The following is a 5,000-nucleotide window of genomic DNA, read 5'->3' as shown; positions in this document are numbered from 1 at the left end:
AATGTAATAGAAAAGAAGTTATGGCTATATAAAATTACCTACAGCACCTGGTATTCCCAGGTTGTCTCCCGTCCAAGTACTAACCAGGCCCAACACTGCATAGCCTCCAGGATCAAACGAGATTGGGCATGTCCAGTGTGGTTTGGCTGTAGGTGCTCAAAAGCATTAACTTTAGACCTCTATTACTTCTTAACTCAAGTAAATTCATTGATAAGTTGAAAAAATTTAATGTAAAATGTAATAGAAAAGACTGTTATGGCAGTATAAAAATACCTACAGCACCTGGGATTCTTAGGTGGTCCCCCATCCAAGTACTAACCAGGCCCAACACTGCATAGCTTCAAAGATCAGACGAGATTGGGCATGTCCAGTGTGGTTTGGCTGAAGGAGCTCAAAAACATTAACTTTAGACCTCTTTTACTTCTTTACTCAAGTAAATTCATTGATAAGTTGAAAAAATTAAATGTAAAATGTAATAGAAAAGAATGTTATGGCAGTATAAAATTACCTACAGCACCGGGTATTCCCAGGTGGTCTCCCATCGAAATACTATCCAGGACCAACACTGCATAGCTTCCAAGATCAGACGAGATTGGGCATGTCCACTGTGGTTTGGCTGTAGGTGCTCAAAAGCATTAACTTTAGACCTCTATTACTTCTTAACTCAAGTAAATTCATTGATAAGTTGAAAAAATTAAATGTAAAATGTAATAGAAAAGAATGTTATGGCTGTCTAAAATTACCTACAGCACCTGGTATTCCCAGGTGGTCTCCCATCCAAGTGCACACCAGGCCCAACACTGCATAGCTTCCAAGATCAGACGAGACTGGGCATGTCCTGTGTGGTTTGGCTGTAAGTGCTCAAAAGCATTAAATTTAGACCTCTATTACTTCTTAACTCAAGGAAATTCATTGATAAGTTGAAAAAATTAAATGTAAAATGTAATAGAAAAGAATGTTATGGCAGTATAAAATTACCTACAGAACCTCGTATTCCCAGGTGGTCTCCCATCCAAGTACTAACCAGGCCCAACACTGCATAACTTCCAAGTTCAGACGAGATTGGGCAAGTCCAGTGTGGTTTGGCTGTAGGTGCTCAAAAACATTAACTTTTTACCTCTTTTACTTCTTAACTCAAGTATATTCAATGATAAGTTGAAAAATGAAATGTAAAATGTAATAGAAAAGAATGTTATGGCTTTATAAAATTACCTACAGCACCTGGTATTCCCAGGTGGTTTCCCGTCCAAGTACTAACCAGGCCCAACACTGCATAGCTTCCAAGATCAGACGAGATTGGGCATGTCCAGTGTGGTTTGGCTGTAGGTGCTCAAAAGCATTAACTTTAGACCTCTATTACTTCTTAACTCAAGTAAATTCATTGATAAGTTGAAAAAATTAAATGTAAAATGTAATAGAAAAGACTGTTATGGCAGTATAAAATTTACCTACAGCACCTGGGATTCCTAGGTAGTCTCCCATCGAAGTACTAACCAGTCACAACACTGCATAGCTTCCAAGATCAGATGAGATTGGGCATGTCCAGTGTGGTTTGGCTGTAGGTGCTCAAAAATATTAACTTTAGACGTCTTTTACTTCTTTACTCAAGTAAATTCATTGATAATTTGAAAAAATTAAATGTAAAATGTAATAGAAAAGACTGTTATGGCAGTATAAAATTACCTATAGCACCTGGTATTCCTAGGTGGTCTCCCATCCAAGTACTAACCAGGCCCTACACTGCATAGCTTCCAAGATCCGATGAGATTGGACATGTCCAGTGTGGTTTGGCTGTAGGTGCTCAAAAAGATTAACTTTAGACCTCTATTACTTCTTAACTGAAGTAAATTCAATGATAAGTGGAAAAAAATAAAATGTAAAATGTAATAGAAAAGAATGTTATGGCAGTATAAAATTACCTACAGCACCTGGTATTCCCAGGTGGATTCCGATCCAAGTACTAACCATGCCCAACACTGCATAGCTTCCAAGATCAGATGACATTGGCCATGTCCAGTGTGGTTTGGCTATAGGTGCTGAAAAATATTAACTTTAGACCTCTATTACTTCTTAACTCAAGGAAACTCATTGATTAGTTGAAAAAATTAAATGTAAAATGTAATAGAAAAGAATGTTATGGCAGTATAAAATTACCTACAGCACCTGGTATTCCCAGTGGTCTCCCATCGAAATACTATCCAGGCCCAACACTGCATAGCTTCCAAGATCAGACGAGATTGGGCATGTCCAGTGTGGTTTGGCTGCAGGTGCTCAAAAACATTAACTTTAGACCTCTTTTACTTCTTAACTCAAGTAAATTCAATGATAAGTTGAAAAATTATATGTAAAATGTAATAGAAAAGAATGTTATGGCAGTATAAAATTACCTACAGCTCATGGTATTCCCAGGTGGTCTCCCATCCAAGTACTAACCAGGCCCAACACTGCATAGCTTACAAGATCAGACGAGATTGGGCATGTCCAGTGTGGTTTGGCTGTAAGTGCTCAAAAGCATTAAATTTAGACCTCTATTACTTCATAACTCAAGTAAATTCATTGATAAGTTGAAAAAATTAAATGTAAAATGTAATAGAAAAGAATGTTATGGCAGTATAAAATTACCTACAGAACCTCGTATTCCCAGGTGGTCTCCCATCCAAGTACTAACCAGGCCCAACACTGCATAGCTTCCAAGTTCAGATGAGATTGGGCATGTCCAGTGTGGTTTGGCTGTAGGTGCTCAAAAATATTAACTTTTTACCTCTTTTACTTCTTAACTCAAGTATATTCAATGATAAGTTGAAAAATGAAATGTAAAATGTAATAGAAAAGAATGTTATGGCTTTATAAAATTACCTACAGCACCTGGTATTCCCAGGTGGTCTCCCGTCCAAGTACTAACCAGGCCCAACACTGCATAGCTTCCAAGATCAGATGAGATTGGGCATGTCCAGTGTGGTTTGGCTGTAGGTGCTCAAAAGCATTAACTTTAGACCTCTATTACTTCTTAACTCAAGTAAATTCATTGATAAGTTGAAAAAATTAAATGTAAAATGTAATAGAAAAGACTGTTATGGCAGTATAAAATTTACCTACAGCACCTGGGATTCCTAGGTAGTCTCCCATCCAAGTACTAACCAGTCACAACACTGCATATCTTCCAAGATCAGACGAGATTGGGCATGTCCAGTGTGGTTTGGCAGTAGGTGCTCAAAAATATTAACTTTAGACGTCTTTTACTTCTTTACTCAAGTAAATTCATTGATAATTTGAAAAAATTAAATGTAAAATGTAATAGAAAAGACTGTTATGGCAGTATAAAATTACCTATAGCACCTGGTATTCCTAGGTGGTTTCCAATCCAAGTACTAACCAGACCCTACACTGCATAGCTTCCAAGATCCGATGAGATTGGACATGTCCAGTGTGGTTTGGCTGTAGTTGCTCAAAAAGATTAACTTTAGACCTCTATTACTTCTTAACTCAAGTAAATTCAATGATAAGTGGAAAAAAATAAAATGTAAAATGTAATAGAAAAGAATGTTATGGCAGTATAAAATTACCTACAGCACCTGGTATTCCCAGGTGGATTCCCATCCAAGTACTAACCATGCCCAACACTGCATAGCTTCCAAGATCAGACGACATTGGCCATGTCCAGTGTGGTTTGGCTATAGGTGCTGAAAAATATTAACTTTAGACCTCTATTACTTCTTAACTCAAGGAAACTCATTGATTAGTTGAAAAAATTAAATGTAAAATGTAATAGAAAAGAATGTTATGGCAGTATAAAATTACCTACAGCACCTGGTATTCCCAGTGGTCTCCCATCGAAATACTATCCAGGCCCAACACTGCATAGCTTCCAAGATCAGACGAGATTGGGCATGTCCAGTGTGGTTTGGCTGTAGGTGCTCAAAAACGTTAACTTTAGACCTCTTTTACTTCTTAACTCAAGTAATTTCAATGATAAGTTGAAAAATTAAATGTAAAATGTAATAGAAAAGAATGTTATGGCAGTATAAAATTACCTACAGCTCATGGTATTCCCAGGTGGTCTCCCATCCAAGTACTAACCAGGCCCAACACTGCATAGCTTCCAAGATCAGACGAGATTGGGCATGTCCACTGTGGTTTGGCTGTAGGTGCTCAAAAACATTAACTTTAGACCTCTATTACTTCTTAACTCAAGTAAATTCATTGATAAGTTGAAAAAATTAAATGTAAAATGTAATAGAAAAGACTGTTATGGCAGTATAAAATTACCTACAGCAACTGGTATTCCCAGGTGTTTTCCCATCCAAGTACTAACCAGGCCCAACACTGCATAGCTTCCAAGATCAGACGAGATTGGGCATGTCCAGTGTGGTTTGACTGCAGGTGCTCAAAGACATTAACTTTAGACATCTTTTACTTCTTAACTCAAGTAAATTCATTGATAAGTTGAAAAAATTTAATGTAAAATTTAATAGAAAAGAATGTTATGGCAGTATAAAATTACCTACAGCACCTGGTATTCCCAGGTGGTCTCCCGTCCAAGTACTAACCAGGCCCAACACTGCATAGTCTCCAAGAGCAGACGAGATTGGGCATGTCCAGTGTGGTTTGGCTGTAGGTGCTCAAAAGCATTAATTTTAGACCTCTTTTACTTCTTTACTCAAGTAAATTCATTGATAAGTTGAAAAAATTAAATGTAAAATGTAATAGAAAAGAATGTTAAGGCTGCATAAAATTACCTACAGCACCTGGTATTCCCTGGTGGTCTCCCACCCAAGTACTAACCAGGCCCAACACTGCATAGCTTCCAAGATCAGACGAGATTGGGCATGTCCAGTGTGGTTTGGCTGTAGGTGATCAAAAACATTAAATTTAGACCTCTATTACTTCTTAACTCAAGTAAATTCATTGATAAGTTGAAAAAATTAAATGTAAAATGTAACAGAAAAGAATGTTATGGCAGTATAAAATTACCTACTGCACCTGGTTTTCCCAGGTGGTCT

General features: G+C 37.3%; 2 non-coding genes and 19 pseudogenes across 2 annotated transcripts; all 21 read right to left on the bottom strand.

The window, feature by feature from the left end:
- Nucleotides 1-35: 35 nt before the first annotated feature.
- Nucleotides 36-154, bottom strand: LOC148498403 (5S ribosomal RNA; annotated as a pseudogene).
- A 116-nt stretch (nt 155-270) lies between these two features.
- LOC148498402 (5S ribosomal RNA) lies at nt 271-389 on the bottom strand (annotated as a pseudogene).
- Nucleotides 390-505: 116 nt separating this feature from the next.
- Nucleotides 506-624, bottom strand: LOC148498401 (5S ribosomal RNA; annotated as a pseudogene).
- A 116-nt stretch (nt 625-740) lies between these two features.
- Nucleotides 741-859, bottom strand: LOC148498400 (5S ribosomal RNA; annotated as a pseudogene).
- Nucleotides 860-975: 116 nt separating this feature from the next.
- On the bottom strand, nt 976-1,094 carry LOC148498399 (5S ribosomal RNA; annotated as a pseudogene).
- Nucleotides 1,095-1,209: 115 nt separating this feature from the next.
- On the bottom strand, nt 1,210-1,328 carry LOC148498398 (5S ribosomal RNA; annotated as a pseudogene).
- A 117-nt stretch (nt 1,329-1,445) lies between these two features.
- On the bottom strand, nt 1,446-1,564 carry LOC148498397 (5S ribosomal RNA; annotated as a pseudogene).
- A 116-nt stretch (nt 1,565-1,680) lies between these two features.
- LOC148498396 (5S ribosomal RNA) lies at nt 1,681-1,799 on the bottom strand (annotated as a pseudogene).
- A 352-nt stretch (nt 1,800-2,151) lies between these two features.
- LOC148498395 (5S ribosomal RNA) lies at nt 2,152-2,269 on the bottom strand (annotated as a pseudogene).
- Nucleotides 2,270-2,384: 115 nt separating this feature from the next.
- Nucleotides 2,385-2,503, bottom strand: LOC148498394 (5S ribosomal RNA; annotated as a pseudogene).
- Nucleotides 2,504-2,619: 116 nt separating this feature from the next.
- LOC148498393 (5S ribosomal RNA) lies at nt 2,620-2,738 on the bottom strand (annotated as a pseudogene).
- Nucleotides 2,739-2,853: 115 nt separating this feature from the next.
- On the bottom strand, nt 2,854-2,972 carry LOC148498392 (5S ribosomal RNA). Its single transcript, XR_015871200.1, has one exon. It is a non-coding gene; the product is annotated as a 5S ribosomal RNA (ribosomal RNA).
- Nucleotides 2,973-3,089: 117 nt separating this feature from the next.
- On the bottom strand, nt 3,090-3,208 carry LOC148498391 (5S ribosomal RNA; annotated as a pseudogene).
- A 116-nt stretch (nt 3,209-3,324) lies between these two features.
- On the bottom strand, nt 3,325-3,443 carry LOC148498390 (5S ribosomal RNA; annotated as a pseudogene).
- Nucleotides 3,444-3,560: 117 nt separating this feature from the next.
- On the bottom strand, nt 3,561-3,679 carry LOC148498389 (5S ribosomal RNA; annotated as a pseudogene).
- Nucleotides 3,680-3,795: 116 nt separating this feature from the next.
- On the bottom strand, nt 3,796-3,913 carry LOC148498388 (5S ribosomal RNA; annotated as a pseudogene).
- Nucleotides 3,914-4,028: 115 nt separating this feature from the next.
- On the bottom strand, nt 4,029-4,147 carry LOC148498387 (5S ribosomal RNA; annotated as a pseudogene).
- A 116-nt stretch (nt 4,148-4,263) lies between these two features.
- Nucleotides 4,264-4,382, bottom strand: LOC148498386 (5S ribosomal RNA; annotated as a pseudogene).
- A 116-nt stretch (nt 4,383-4,498) lies between these two features.
- Nucleotides 4,499-4,617, bottom strand: LOC148498385 (5S ribosomal RNA; annotated as a pseudogene).
- Nucleotides 4,618-4,733: 116 nt separating this feature from the next.
- LOC148498384 (5S ribosomal RNA) lies at nt 4,734-4,852 on the bottom strand. Its single transcript, XR_015871298.1, has one exon. It is a non-coding gene; the product is annotated as a 5S ribosomal RNA (ribosomal RNA).
- Nucleotides 4,853-4,968: 116 nt separating this feature from the next.
- The window catches only part of LOC148498383 (5S ribosomal RNA), a 119-nt pseudogene continuing 87 nt past the window's right edge, over nt 4,969-5,000 (bottom strand).

The sequence above is a fragment of the Taudactylus pleione genome, unplaced genomic scaffold (genome assembly GCF_031769625.1).
Source record: "Taudactylus pleione unplaced genomic scaffold, aTauple2 ptg000550l, whole genome shotgun sequence".
Taxonomy (NCBI): domain Eukaryota; kingdom Metazoa; phylum Chordata; class Amphibia; order Anura; family Myobatrachidae; genus Taudactylus; species Taudactylus pleione.
This window is presented reverse-complemented; position numbering and strand designations above follow the sequence as displayed.